The 16582-nt window shown below is 31.8% G+C and overlaps 1 long non-coding RNA gene across 3 annotated transcripts; it reads left to right on the forward strand.

Moving 5' to 3' along the window:
* Window positions 1-336: 336 nt before the first annotated feature.
* LOC143045743 (uncharacterized) lies at window positions 337-15933 on the forward strand. 3 transcript variants are annotated; one of them, XR_012969017.1, is made up of 6 exons: window positions 337-488; window positions 8714-8891; window positions 10714-10906; window positions 12944-13012; window positions 14847-14996; window positions 15560-15933. It is a non-coding gene; the product is annotated as an uncharacterized LOC143045743 (long non-coding RNA). The 3 variants fall into 3 exon arrangements; XR_012969018.1 differs by lacking the exon at window positions 337-488 and adding an exon at window positions 656-887; XR_012969019.1 differs by lacking the exon at window positions 337-488 and adding an exon at window positions 656-854.
* Window positions 15934-16582: the final 649 nt, after the last annotated feature.

Consider the following 16582-nt stretch of genomic DNA (forward strand, 5'->3'; position numbering starts at 1 on the left):
TTGGGTACCTCCACCAGATGTTGCGTGGCCAATGTGGGGACAAGTTCCATTAGGAACTTAAATAATCCAGACTAATGAAGAGACTACATTTTATTAAAGATGTTAACCATTCAAGTATAATATCACAACTGAACTGCATTATTCATGGCAACCACGTGCAAGAATACAACTATGGGAAAACCCTGACATTTTCATATTGCACGTGGTTAAAATAAACAAGATACCGGATACATAAATATTTGCGGTCAAGCCGCTGACAAGCTTTAATTATAGTTCCAAATTTATGAATTAGTAAAAGTATTCTTTATCTCTAATCTATCAACATGTGATAATTATTTTAAATGAAATAGATGATCGTAACAACACATTGATTGACATTTATTTAACACACCTATACTTTTTTAATTTACATCAGACCCGGATACTGATCATTACACTTCTACAGTTGTGTGTCAGATACCATAGTAAAGCAGCACCAGTTCATACAGGTAAACACGTAATCATGTTTTTTAATGTTTCAAATGTCAACAAGTCGGCTAATTATATTTTATCTATATTCAATTATCTTGAAGGTTTCGTTAATTGTTTCATATCTTTTGTTCCAAGGTACGGAAATGGAAAGGTGCCTAATGCGGATCTGCGTGTTAACAAATACAAATATATTTTTTTTAATTCACTACGAAATGTTTGTTACCGTGCTAAACTACGCATTGTTGTTATAAATATCAAATGAGTACATCAATTAATGACTGAAAACACTTCAAATCATCAACATACCATCAGTGTTGTTGACACCGTTGAAGGGTCAAGGTTGGCGGATGGCAATGGGCTAAAATTGTGTAAAGTAGAAAAAGGTGCGAACTGGATATTTATTGTGCCACTAGGGGGTAAAGGATTCTTTATATATTAATTGTGTGTCAAGCAAACAAATGAAATATTTTTAATCATAACTGTATACAATTATAATTAGTTCAAGCTGTCAACACCAAATATTGCAAAAATCTAAACAAATTGCAGCAGAAATGGTTTCAACGGATTTATAATGCCAGAGCATGGCACAATTATATATAAAAAAAGTCAAGAGAAATCATACGATCGGAAATCACCATTTTGGGCTAAAACTTTGATGTGAACAAAACATCGATAAAAATATTGAAAAAGGTCTAGATTATGGCACTTTTTTAGCCAATCAAATGTCAAAAACGAATTCAAGTGACTTATACGGCTACAAAGAAGATTTCCGATATTAAAAATACAATCCAGAGTTATGATTTTTTGGTTAAATTATCACTTTTAAAGAAAAAACCACCAAATAGCTAAAAAAAAACCAAAAAACACATATTTGAGATTCATATCCGGCTGTTTTCAAACGTTTTATTTTGAAGGCTGTTCTAAAGTGCAACCTTTAACACAATTATTTACGAAGTGGTACAACGAAAACAAATAGACTTTTTATTAAAAATCTGATCTATCAACGGAAGTGAGAATCATTATCCCCCAAAATTAAATAAAGTTTCATATGGTATGTACTTGTATGTTAGATTACGGTATAACATTCATTGTATTGTACATTGCCTAAACTGTTCAATAATTGATAAATTACTTTGTTTTTTATTGACTTGGTTAAAATTTAAATTGAAAAACTTATCTTTGAAAATAATTGATTTGGTTTTAATGATAGTTAAACACACAATTTTGATACACGTCTTCTTAATGTATAGTTAAATGTCTCTACAATATGCAATCATAGTGATGCCTTCACATATCGTTAAGTTCGTTTCCCGACATTTCCCACATGCTGGGGAACAGTTAATTCCGTGTTTACGACAGGAGCAATGTTTTGTGTCAAAGTTTAACTTGCAATAACATCTGATTATCATATTATTTTGATATGAGCGTCACTGATGAGTCTTATGTAGACGAAACGCGTTTCTGGCGTACTAAATTATAATCTTGGTACCTTTGATAATATTTACATCTTTTGTAGTTGGAACTGTTTGATATCCGTCAAACACAACAGGTGCAGTCGAGTGATAGCTGAAATAAAATTACAAAATAGTTTTCTTTCGGCAATAATTAATTGAAAGAGGAAGGAAATAATTATTTGCAATTGGTATATGAAGAAAATGCTATATAAGTTTAAGAATAAATGCATTGGCTATAGTGATGAGTTCAAAATCTCGACGCAATCGTATAAGAATGACTATCCATTTTTGTTAATTTGGCGTTCCATATTTTTTTGATTTTGTTAGGAACAGTTCTCACTTTATTACTTTACATTATTTTCATTACAATATTTTGGACTTTTTTGGATCCTACGTAAAGGAAGATGATTGCATTTTTTTTTTTTTTTTTTAATAAACCGAAATGTTGGTAAAACACTTACAAGCGTATTTATATGATAACACAAATTCAGGTTAGCGATTCTTGTAGTAATATCATCTACTAAATGAAATTCTTTAAATTCTCAGATGTCAGAGTCGTCTCCCCTTGTCAATATGGCGAACCATTTCTAACATAAATCGGTAGGCCCATCACCGTTATTTACATGTTCAGTCTAACATAAGGTGTAATTATTAAGAAAATCATACTATACACTCCAAATAACAATACTATACGTACTCTACTGAAAGCGGTGGTCTAAGGGCGGTATGATCAGGTGGTAGAGTAATAATTTCCGACCGTACGATTTTGTTATACTTTTTTAATGTTAAAGTTCTAAAATAATCTCAAGATATTTAAAAAATCATTTCTGTTGCAATTTGTTTAGATTGAATCTGTAACTTGAATATTAGACATGTTCACCATAAGCCGATACCGATAACGAAACCAAAAATAATAGTGAGGTAAATGTTGAAAATATGCAATGTTTAATTAACCTAACCTTTTTTACTCCATTATATTGATTGACATTTGCTTACACTAGATGGAGTATTACTTCAATTTAACAGTTTACATTAATCTATCTAAAAACATAGTTAAATTCAACGAGTATTAAATACACTAATGAAAGTTACATACAATTGAAATGTGGATTAACATTTATTTATGATGTACATTAATCATGAAACAAGTTTCGTCGAATAGAATGAACTGTACATAGATCTACAATATGTGTAATATCTTTCCAACTATATGTAAAAAACAAAAAGAGCCTTTAATTTACAGATGAACAAAAACAAATACTTAAAAAGGCAAACATTTTTATGTCAGTATAAACAAACGAAATTCTTAACATTCCAGTTGCTTCCTGGGCCCATTTTTCCATCAACAGTTCATAATTTTAATGAAGTATATATTATATATTTATGAGAGCGCTAAGCAGAATAGGTCAAAGGAATAAAGAAGTGGTACTTATTACATGTATAAGCTGACAAAATAAACTTTTTATGGGTTTTATTTGTTAACCTACATTTGAACAAATGGCTTAGATGTTTGATGTTAGCAATACTTTAGTTAACAAATTATCCATGAAATTGGGCCAAGTCTTCATCTAGCTTTCAGATCAATGCTAACATGACATTCATCTGAGGAGTTGGAATATATGAAGGGTGATTGGCCAGAATTGGAAGAATCAGTAGGATATATTGATGGCATCTCCCATAGAATAAATCGCCCAACCAAAAACCAGGCATTGTTTTATAGTGAATTTGTTCATTTATACTGTATACATACGCAAGTCATAATAGACACAGGAAAGAAAATAAGATCCATCAATTCTTGTTTCCTATGTCATAATAATGACGCGATGACTTACAGATTGATAGATGCGACTGGTCCACACGAGATATTACCGTTTCTTCGTGATTGTTAATTGGTGATACCATATACTCATTAGAACATCCTATAGCTACACCATATACTGTAAGGCATCTATGCAATCAAAATGCAATAATCCGCGATCAACGCAAAGTTGTCAATGAAAAGATTCGTACGAGAAGAGTTTATGTAGAATATTCCATAGGACGTATGAAAATTTACGAAATAATAGGTTCTTTTTATCGACATAGTCGGAACGATATTGCGGCTATTGTATGTGCAGCTCTTTACCTAAGACGAAACCTGCTAAATGATAAATGTACTTGATAAATAAATTGTCTATAACTTGCATAATAGTTATCAAAGGTACCAGGATTATAATTTAGTACGCCAAACGCACGTTTCGTCTACATAAGACTCATCAGTGACGCTCTTATCAAAATAGTTATAAACAAAACAAATACAAAGTTGAAGAGCATTGAGGATCCAACATTCCAAAAAGTTGTGCCAAATACGGCTAATGTAATCTATGCCTGGGATAAGAAAATCCTTAGTTTTTCGAAAAATTCAAAAGTTTTGTAAAAAGGAAATTTATAAAATGACCACATGATTGATATTCATGTCAACACCGAAGTGTTGACTACTGGGCTGGTGATACCCTCGGGGACGAAACGTCCACCAGCAGAGGCATCGACCCAGTGGTGTAAATAGTTATCAAAGGTACCAGGATTGTAATTTAGTACGCCAGACGCGCGTTTCGTCTACATCAGTGACGCTCATATCAAAATAGTTATAAACAAAACAAATACAAAGTTGAAGAGCATTGAGGATCCAACATTCCAAAAAGTTGTGCCAAATACGGCTAAGGTAATCTATGCCTGGGATAAGAAAATCCTTAGTTTTTCGAAAAATTCAAAAGTTTTGTAAACAGGAAATTTATAAAATGACCACATAATTGATATTCATGTCAACACCGAAGTGTTGACTACTGGGCTGGTGACACTCTCGGGGACGAAACGTCCACCAGCGTATTTAATATTGATTGAATTAAACTCAGCCTTTTTATTAGATTTATGTGAATTGATGAATTGACGTAATATCCCATCACATGTATTCCAATGTTAAACAATATAATGGAGTGAAAGGTTTGAGCTTATTGACATAACATTAACATTAAGGTGGCATGGTAGCATTTGCATTCCAGAATTTAGGTTGCTCTTTTGTGTACCCTACTTAGGTAAATGTATTTAAACAGTGTGATTGGACAAAAAATACAGTATCAACTGAACATACTTTCCCAAACTGAGGGATGGATCAGGTGTAGAAAAATATGAAATAATTTTACATACAGATGAAAATGAATTTTTGAGAATTTTTTTCAATTTTGTATTCACTGCACCGTAAAAGACCTAAAAGGACTAGTGGCCTTAGGTTTTTAAAAATAGCAAAAAAAGTAAACGGTCATGATACATATTCAAATTCATTTCTGAATAGTAAAATGAAAGTACTTCAGTTAACTGTGAATGTAGAATTTTTTGCAGTGTTAGAAAGTGGTGAAAATTCTAAAAAGGCTATCATTATCCCTTATGGGCCAGGAAATACTACCGTGCCACCTTAAGGGGGATATATATTTTTACACTAAATCAATAAAGGAATTTTTTTTACCTATGTAATTTGTAAGTTTATCAATAAAAACGTGATTAAGGGCTACTATGATAAAAACAAGCCTTAAATTCTACCCCTGAGAGTAAAAATTGCTGATTCATCAAATTTTGCCTGATCTGTAGGTAATAATGTAAAAATTTACCTAGAAAGTAGAACTTCATTATTTTTATGTAACTTGCAATACATTTTTAATAATAAATGCTCGCTTTAACTTTTTGCTGTGTCTGACACATGTGCAACCATTGAAATTTGAGACGCGACATTCTTCGGTTGCATGTACATCCTATTATTTTCATCGAAATAAATAAATTGCATAATTTCTTATTTTTTTCAACACAAGTACAGCTATACTAGTTTCCTTGAGGTTTAATTTGTAGTTCTGATGTAACATGACACCAGTAGGAGCATTTGGGGAACCAGTAAGTGGTTAAGGGGTCCTTACTTATTCATTTAGCTCTCATATTAGTCTGACATAGAGATAGAAATAGGGGTTTCTATACATTTACTAGACATTATTTTTGACAAAGAATGTATTTATGATGTTATATCAGCAAGATTAAATGGTTTATTCATTTTTTATGTAAATACCACTAGTTGTTAAGATTTTCAGACAGTGAAAAGCACAATAAAGGCAAATTGATTATGTAAGGGGACATAATTTAACTTAATGCATACATGAGAAATAGACAAACAGTCAACTTAGAGATGTATTCTAGTACATGTATTGTCAAACAGATTTCGGAATAATAGTTTACTGCAATCTAAAGACTCTTGTTGTATTGCTCTCATAATCTGGAAATGTTTAAAGTAATATAAGGCATGCTGTAAAATGTGGAATGAACTTTAATATCAGTTTTCATGATTTGGTGCTTAAACTGTTTCTTTCAGTCAGATTAACCATAAACAGAGTTGGCAATCCAATAATTCCTCCTGAATCACCATGTTTGACTTCTGTGTTGATTTGAAACATCATATATTTGGGTTTTGTTCACTACTTAAGTAAAAATGGTAAAATGAAAAAAAAGTGAAAATCTGCCAGATGGGGTAGGGATGTAATAGTAACAAATGAGTGCAGACTAGTATTCTTTATTGTAATATGTTCCAAAGTAAGAAGGCTATGCATCATAGGTGTCATGCCTGGTTTCAAGTTTTTTTTGTCTTGGTTAAGGTGGCACGAAAGTATTTGCATTCCAGAATTTAGGTTGCTCTTTTGTGTACCCTACTTAGGTAAATGTATCTAAACAGTGTGATTGGACAAAAATTACAGTATCAACTGATCATACTTTTCCAAACTGAGGGATGAATCAGGTGTAGAAAAATATGAAATAATTTTACATTCAGATGAAAATGAATTTTTGAGAATTTTTTTAAATTTTGTATTCACTGCACCGTAAAAGACATAAAAGTACTAGTGGCCTTAGGTTTTTAAAAATAGCAAAAAAAGTAAACGGTCATGGTACATATTCAAATTCATTTCTGAATAGTAAAATGAAAGTACTTCAGTTAACTGTGAATGTAGAATTTTTTGCAGTGTTAGAAAGTGGTGAAAATTCTAAAAAGGCTATCATTATCCCTTATGGGCCAGGAAATACTACCGTACCACCTTTAATATTTACCTCACTACTATTTTTGGTTTCGGTTTCGGTATCAGTATCGGGTTATGGTGAACATGTCTATTAAGAAGTAACAAAACTGCTAAAAACGATTATTTTGATAAATTTTAGTTGCTTTTGAATTGTGAATCTTAAAGACAACACTAAATGTCTAAACAAAATCCTTCAAAAGATAAAAGTCCGTTATAGTCTGGAATTTATATCCCAATGAACGTAGATAATGAGTTCTTGATATATTCCATTTACAAAACTGTTCATAAAAGGGCGACCTGTCCCTTCTGTTTTTTGTCAAGAGTAAGGTTCAGATTCGTCGCCACTTTTGTTTGATATATTGTGATTTATTGGATGGGTTAACTTAGCAATCCACTTAATCAATAACAAAAATCATTGAAAAGTATTCCATGTCAGTGTTTTCTTAGAGAGTTTAGTGGATATATCAGCCCCTATGAAGTGCTTTTGATACTCATTTTATGCATATGACTATGTTATTGTTGGTAGAAGTCTTCAGTAAAAACTATCACAGATTGCACTTCTATCGTCTGCTTGTTTTAAGAGCATTGATTTCCATGTTTAACTAAACTGAAATGCAGACAGCTTAAAAAGTTAGGTTTTGATATGGTAAATATCATTCAACTAGATATTGGTTTGGATTACGAAAATACTAGTTAACGGATTAACCTGCCGCAAAAATTTGCTTACATGTCCCCTAGCAGTTCCAAATTTAAGCCAAATGTCCTGTGCACAGTTCGAAATTATCTGCATATATTAGCCGTGTGATATTTCTGTATGTAAATTGCCATTGCAATATTTTTATTGATTAGTTTTAAAAATTTGAAATCACCAATACATCGTTTATAAGTTGTTTTAATACCGCAATGTTAAGTTTGGTAACATCTCTACAAAATAAGTCTTGAACTTCTTTTTATTCTATTGTTAGAATATGAACAAACAACAAAACATACACTGACATAACTAAAAAGTATCATGAGTTCGCTGCTAATTCACTGCATAAAAATGGCAACATAATGAACAATGGCCAAGCTCTTTTGTATTTTAACATGAGTAACTATGGTCTCGATACACTTTAACAACGTATAAGAACAAACGAAATTAATTAGTGGTTAGAACCTTAATATAAATGATATTTATTCGTGTCAAATATAAATTTTTACCTGTTCATTTTTGTTACAAATAATTGAAAAGTATGCTTCGTTAGTGAGTATTCAGATGCTAAGGGCAATGAAATGCTATAAGTAAAATTACAAAAATGTCGTACTCCGGGGGAAATCAAAACTGAAAGTCCCACACATTAAACTAAGTGATAACAAATGTTATATTCCTGTCTTGGTACAGGCGTTTCTTTATGTAAAAAAATAGTGGATTGAACCAGGTTTTAAAGCTAGCTAATCCTTTCACTTTTGTGATAGTGGCTTAAAATTCCAATACATAGACAACGATGTGACAAAGTTAATAATGCCAAAAAATAGGGATACAGCAGTCACCTATGTACTAAAAGCTTTATTACGAAAAAAACAAACATTTCAACAAAAAACACAAATAGGCATATAGGCAAAGCACATTAGCAAAAAAGAATGACAAAAATAGAAAATTAAAACAACAACACAAAGACAGACTATAAAATATAGAGTCAATTGTTCGTTTTCTTTACTTAATAGTTCTACAACCAAAATGCAGATATTTCAAAAAGTAGTCATAGGGACTTGCAGTGCTAGTTTCCTGATGGTGATGATAGGATTTATAACACCAGGGTGGCTTATCATTGACGTTGATTTCCAAAAAATGCAGGAGTGGGAAATGAAGAGCCTACCTATTGAGGAACAGAACCAGTTGAAGGTATGATGCATTGTTTGAATACAGAACCAAGATAAGGTATGGTACATCGGTTGGAAACAAACCAATATAAGATATGGTAAATTGATTAGATACAGAAGCATTATAATGGTTTACTTTTATAAATTGTTATTTAGATGGAGAGTTGTCTCATTGGCACTCATACCACATCTTCCTATATCTATTTGAAAACATAATCAATATGAGGTATAATACATTTTGTGGATACAAAACCAATATCAGGTATCAAACATTGCATGTTTGTGTACAGAACCAATATAAGGTATGATACAGCGTTGGATATAGAACAAAGATAAGGTATGGTACATTGGTAGGAAGCAAAACCTATATAAGATATTGTGCATTGTTTGGATATAGAAGCCTTGTCAGGTATGATACATTATTGAAAACAGAAACAATATAAGGTATGAAACATTGTTCGAATACATAACCAATATCAGGTATGATACATTGTTTGGTACATAACAAAAAGTAAAATCACAAAAATACTGAACTCAGAGGAAAATCAATTCGGAAAGTCCATAATCACATGGCAAAATCAAATAACAAAACGCATCAAAAATGAATGGACAAGAACTGTCATATTCCTGACTTGGTACAGGCATTTTCAAATGTAGAAAATGGTGGATTGAACCTGGTTTTATAGCTAGCTAAACCTCTCACTTGTATGACAGTCGCATCAAATTCCATTATATTGTAACCGATGCGTGAACAAAACAAACAGACACAATAGGTAAAAATGTCAAAAATAGGGGTACAGCAGTCAACATTGTGTTATCATCTTAATCACTATAAAAACAACAAATGTAACGAAGAAGCACAAAAAGGCATACATCAAATTAACATCCTCATTTTGATTATATTATACGATTTTATTTGTCTATGTAAAATGCACCCATCAAGGAAGGAGGGTTTTGAGTACTGGTGAAAATTGCGCGTTTGAAATTCGCACAGGTAGACATGAAATAATTTTGTCGTTCAAAGTATGACGGGATGCATAAATACAGTCACGCAAAATAGATATAACAAAAACTGGCTTAACCATGTTAACAGTTAAAGTAATAATAATAAATAAAATAATAGTGCGGTTCAAAGTATGACGGGATACATAAGTACAGAGGCACGTCAAATGTATATCACAAAAACAGTGGGTTATCAGTAAAAGTAATATTAATAAATAAAATAATTTTGTCATTCAAGGTATGACAAGATACATAGGTACAGAGTCACATCATGAAATAATTTTGTCGTTCAAAGTATGATGGGATACATCAGCACAGAGTTACGTCAAAAGGATATCTAAAAAAAACCAGACTTAACAGTAAAAGTTATATTAATAAAGACAAATAAAAGAATAATATAACACGTTATTAAGATGATAAACAACGTCAGTACGCAAAATCTATACTTCAAGTTTAAGGTATGATTCAATGTTAAACAATCGTCATGCGTATGTGCACCTTAAGATGTTCATTGATTTTAAGAATAAAAATAAATCGATTTTCGACACAGAATAAAAAGTATGTAAATTTTGTCAAAATTTTGTAGTAAGAATTAGAAAAAAAAGAGGTCATAATAAGAAAATCATGTATCGCAGGACAGATAACGGATAGGTAAAAGAAATAAACGATAAGAGCAACATAATAAATATTTGATAAATGGTGATGACAGTGTAAAGGCAAATGAAACAACAAAATATCAGTGAACACGCCGAAATCTGCGACTGAACTCTGCTGCTCCTAAAGGGTAACTTCAAATTACATTTCATAACTGAAAATACTTGAATCTAATTACAATAATTCAGGAAGAAAAAGCACGTATGGAAAAGAATCCGAATGAACCTCATATGAAAGATCTAAGATTAAGATATGGACCATTCTACGTGCGGTCCTGTGTGACCGTTGAGATTGGAAAACTCACTTCTGATATATGTGTAATAATGTTATCAGGCAGTGCCATAGATACGATGGAAACTATGATGCGAATTAATGAAACAGGTAATTTTCAATTATCAATATAAATCATTTGAAAAATTGTAACACTTTTAATTAAGATATATAAAAGATATCCTAGGTGTTTATTATTAAGTCCCTTTTAGGCTTAGGTTTATTGTACATTAACTGGTGATGGTTTTTTGATTCCTCCATTTTTTTTAATCACCACTGATGAGGAATAATAAATTTACAAATTCACACTGGCAATGGTGACGCATTCGAACATCAAAGTTGAATTTTTGAATAAAATTTAATCCTGATATTACGTGTAAATTCCCAGTTATAGCATACCAATGTCATTGTAGGAACTGAATAATATATATTCTTTAATTTATATAGGTTTGCAAAAGCTTGCACATTTTTAATATAACGTGATTCTGTGTATCATACAAAATGTGCTTCAGTCGACGTTGATAGTACATTCCTATGAATTTACAAAACGAAGCATCTGCCTTATTATCAGAACCAGTCTTATTAATAAATCTTATCTAGCTCCTACCTCCCAAGCGTCAATCAGTCGTCGCTAACTTAAAAACATTTGTTTTCTTAATATCAGCAAGTCAGTATAAACAGATGATATCTCAAATATTCTTATACAGTTTGGCTTTAAGTTTGGTCCTAATGGTCCCACCAATAAGAGAACACAAGAACAAATTGCAAAAGCTGTCTTATATTTTGAAACTACAAAAGACATGGATACTCTAACAGATATATGAATAGATAAAAATTAAAGAACTTCCTTGTTCAAGCGACTGCTTTTCAATGAGGATATAAAAGAGGGACGAAAGATACCAGATGGACAGTCAAACTCATAAATCGAAAATAAACTGACAACGCCATTGCTAAAAATGAAAAAGACAAACGGACAAACAATAGTACACATGACACATCATAGAAAACTAAAGAATAAGCAACACGAACCCCACCAAAACTAGGGGTGATCTCAGGAGCTCCGGAAGGGCAAGCATAACCTGATCCACATGTGACACCTGTCGTGTTGCTAATGTTATAACAAATCCGGTAAATAGTGTAATTCGGTAGGTCACAGTCATGAACAGGAAGGGGATTGTAGTTACGACGTAAGCAACATATCCGATATCATCTGTGAACCGGTGATTCCAAAATGGCCAACCAACTCGTGATGACGTCCGTAAAATTTACTAAGGAATTATTTCAACTTCACCATTCGGAACTCTTGGTTTAATAGCTTCCTTGTGAGCAGAACCCTCTATCAAGAAAATCATGATAAGAAATATTAGCACGGGAATATCGTTTCAATTGGGAGATAAATACCCCGTATACGCAGGTGCTTATGAAATGTTGCTACTTAGAAATGGAAAGTTCACAATTGGAAAGCTGAAATCATCTCTTTTGTGGTAAACTTTTGTTTTCAACCGACCCTCATTATCAATTTCTAGATGTAAGTCAAGATATGAGGTCGACTTAACTTTATATGTTGTATCTCTAGTTCGATGTATTGAGTATTTAGTGAGGAAAAATCATCAATATAGCGGAAAGTAAAGTTAAAGGATATTGCTAACTTCTTATCTTTCTTTCTAAGAAGTTCCTGTATGAAGTCAGCCTCATCAAAATAAAAAAAAAACGAGTCGGCAAGAAGAGGGCACAATTGGTTTCCATTGGAATGCCGACAGTCTGTTGAAAAACACGTCATCTGAACGTAACAAATATGTTGTCAAGTATTCAAATAAGCAATACAAATCAGGAGGATGAGGATGTATATATATATTTGTCTATCGTCAACGGAAGTATGTTGAATGCTTATAATGTCTATTAGTTGTAAATATGTGCCTGGGGAAGTTTTGGCATTGTGATGGTTAGGCCACATCTCCTTATTTATTCTCTCTCAATAATGTTATACTAGTCAACTCTGAACAAACAATAAAATTGAGAATGGAAACAAGTTTACTTAACAACTTAACAGTTTGCATATCGGTTGATTTTTCAGCAATGCATGAAGTTTTCTGTCATAAACTTTCCAGTTTTCAGACCTTCAATACTTTATGATTTGTATATTATTAGGCCAGCAAGTTATGCAAATAACTGAGGAAGCGCTGCATAAAAATGGAATCAATTTATCGATAGAATCAAGTAAGTTTTTATTGCTTTATGCATTTTGAATGAACTATATATCGGATGGTTGTGAGAAATATCTTATGAGGTAGGGGTGGTGCCTTTCAATATTTGATAATGAGTGTGAGTATCCTTTTGGAATCTCTCCTCTCTTTTTAACTGCAATACGCCCATATATATCCATAACATAAATATTGCACCAGTATATTTTGAGGCAAGGCCTTAATATTGTGGTTGGTATTTAAAAAAACTATGGCTTGCCTGACAGTTTCAATCCTTATTGAAGCTGAGGTATGGATTAACATTTAACAAAAGGCTTTATTTAAACAATTTATTAACAGGTTTTTGATTTACCAATTGAACTAGTAAGTAGAATAGATAGTTTAGTAGTGGAAAATTGCTTGAAGACGAAATAAAACTATAATTGTAAGGAGTTTTGTGCAGCTGCGGAAGTCAGTTCATATTTGGAACTGTTATTGAATTGGGTTCTGTTTGAAAGAGTTAGCTAAATGTTTATATTTGTTACAGATGTAAATTTCCGAAAGTGGAGTCAGTTGAAATGTTGGTGAATTCGTGATTTCCTTTTGTAGAACCTCAATGTAAAATTTACGTCAAACAATAATGATATTGTTAGCAGCCTTATCAGCAGGGACAAAAATAAATTCCTTGACGAGTTCTTTTAGCTTATGTTTGATACGTGAAACTGTGCTATTATGGTTGTTGTTAGAAGTTAAATTTTCTTTATATTGATGAATGCGTATATCATCTATGTTCATTACCGAATTAAAAAAATATCTAATAATAGTACGGAGAGAGTCAATAATTGACGGGGAAGGTATTTATATTCTTTTACTGAGGAATGTTTTTAACTCTCTTGATGTATACTTTGAGACAATATTTCAATTTGTACTTGTTTGTTCAACGTCAGTATCAATGGACAAAAAAAAGATAATATATATCTGAAATATTTAAGGAATGACTGTAATATTTTTTCTGTCTATGAAGAAAGAACATAAAAAATTTGGTGCACACTGAATAACGCGCGTAGCGGGTTATTTAACAGTGTGCACCACATTTTTTTATGTTATTTCGAATAGACAGAAAAAATATTACAGTCATTTCTTATAATTTAATGCTAAATTCCATTTTAAACCGTAGAAAACCATGAAAAAACGTTGATGACGTCACGGTCACATGACTAAATTATGTCTATGGGCTCATAACAAAATAACGTCAGCCAATCAGAAGACGCGTTACATCCAAAATTAAATTATAACATTATGTAGCTAACTTCAAAAAGACAACTGGTTTAAAATAGCGGTACACTACACATGATTAAGCTGCCTTTATCAATTAACGATTTTTCCAAAAAAGACAGTTTCTTTTCTGAAATCAACAACTTTGCAATATGTTTTGAAACTGCAATTTTCTCTGTACGTTAAAGTGTCGTTAATTTTTTGTTTCAATTCAGTGTTTCAGTTGTTTTGTTGTTTTCCTCTTATAGTTGGTGTGTTTCCTTCGGTTTAAGTTTGTAACCCGGATTTGTTTTCTCTCAATCTATGTTTGATTGTTGAAAAGCGGTTTACTACTGTTGCCTTTATTGGACCGTCTTTTAATATAGATATATAATAAGCTGACGAGTTGTTCAAATATATCCTCAAATGTTGTTAAAACCTTGATGGCTACACATGTAGCTGTAATACGGTGAATTTTATTAATGAAAGCCACGGTATGAAATATATTTTGGGAAAATCGGCTTTACCTCATTGAAATATTTTTTTCCTGAGATCTGAAAATAGATAATAATCATGTAACCACATGTTAAGACCTTGTCTCTGCTTTTATTTTACAGTGATTAATATGTGTAGAGCCATTGTTGTTGTTTGCTCGCTAGCTTTCATACAGTCATTTGTATCCTTGGTTTTAACCTTCGTGTATTGTTGTAAACGGTATCCACCAAAAAGACTTGGAGTTGTTGGGAGTGTCTTCTTAATTCTTTCAGGTAAGAAAGGTGTTGTCACAACAACTTAATATGTACTCATCCTTCCTAAATTTTCAAACGGTTTTCTTTAACATAAAATAAAAGCACTAATTTGGGGGATTTTGGTCTTGCGCTTTTCTAAATAAAAGTTATATATTTAAATTTTATATATTTGATACTATCACATTTATACAATATTTGTTGTTGCCGATGCGGTTTCCGGGATAGAATGGAGCCTGTAGACATTTCCTTTTCATTACTATTCCAGACCGGTGTTGTACTTTGTGTCTTCAATTTTGAATAATATTTAGATAAAAATTTGTATGTTGCATGTTCTATATATTATAGAATAACTAAGGAAAATTAATGTGTTTGTCTGTCTTTATCATTCTACTTATCAATTGATATTTTAACATGCGACTCATTGTGAATGAATTAAAAAAGTAAGAAAAAATTAAGAAGTACAAATTAATATTTTTTGCATATGGTTCATGGAATGAATTTGTTTATTTTGCAAAATGTGGGAGTTAACATAATAATAATGTAATCTTTATAGTCATACGCTATTTTTCTTTTCTTTGAAGGTACAACAACTTCCATCTTTTTAATCATATATTTGATCATACATGGACAGTACATGAGTTTGATTAGATCAAAACACCTTGAAGACGTATATGATTTGGGGTTTCCTTACTCGCCTACTTTATGTATGTTTGGATCTATCATGTATTTTGTATGTGCCGGCATACTCATTTATTTAACACTGAAATCAAAAGGACAATACAGTTATGAGTTGATGGTGATTGATACGTCGAAGGGTGGTAGTACGTATATTGGAAAGACTTGAACTGTTATTGTTTTTTCTGACTTTGGTGAATTCGTTTATTTTGTTTCTTAAACATTTAAAACATTATTATATAATATTATATATGAACGAAGAAATACATATCTAACTTCACGCATTATGTTTGTGATATTGTTAATTTTTAAAGTGTGATCAATGCCCAAACAAAGGTAAAAGATACAAGATAAACGTTCAGGGTTATAGTTCTGTTTTAATACAGGGTTTATACGAAGAAGTGTGTGCATCGATTAAGAGAAAAGAAAAAAAAGATTTTCATAGCAGACATGCGAAATATGAAAACGAAGGTCAGTTTTTAAGAGACAGCATACTATTGTTTATCGTCTGTTTAAAATATAATACTGTGTAATGATTAATATTACTATATATATGTAAGCCTCAAATCTATGTCCGGCCTCAAATCTATGTCCTTTCCGCAAATCTATGTCCTTTTTAATATTGCGTCATAGACGTTCCAAATCTATGTCCTTTATTGTCCAAAATCTATGTCCTGTATTGTCTCACATCTATTTCCTTTATTTACTCAAATCAATGGCCATTTTTGGCTCAAATCTATGTCCTTTCATCGACGTAAAACATAATAAACGTCATCAAGTAAACAATGAAAAGTTAACAATTACAGGTGTAAGTACGGCCTTCAACACGGAGCATTAACTCACACTGAACAAACATTGTACAAGTGGTTTATATGACAAAAGCAAAGGTTAACATTTTATCTATTAATACACATGGTTTAAAATTGCTT

This window comes from Mytilus galloprovincialis, chromosome 9, assembly GCF_965363235.1.
Source record: "Mytilus galloprovincialis chromosome 9, xbMytGall1.hap1.1, whole genome shotgun sequence".
NCBI classification, from domain to species: domain Eukaryota; kingdom Metazoa; phylum Mollusca; class Bivalvia; order Mytilida; family Mytilidae; genus Mytilus; species Mytilus galloprovincialis.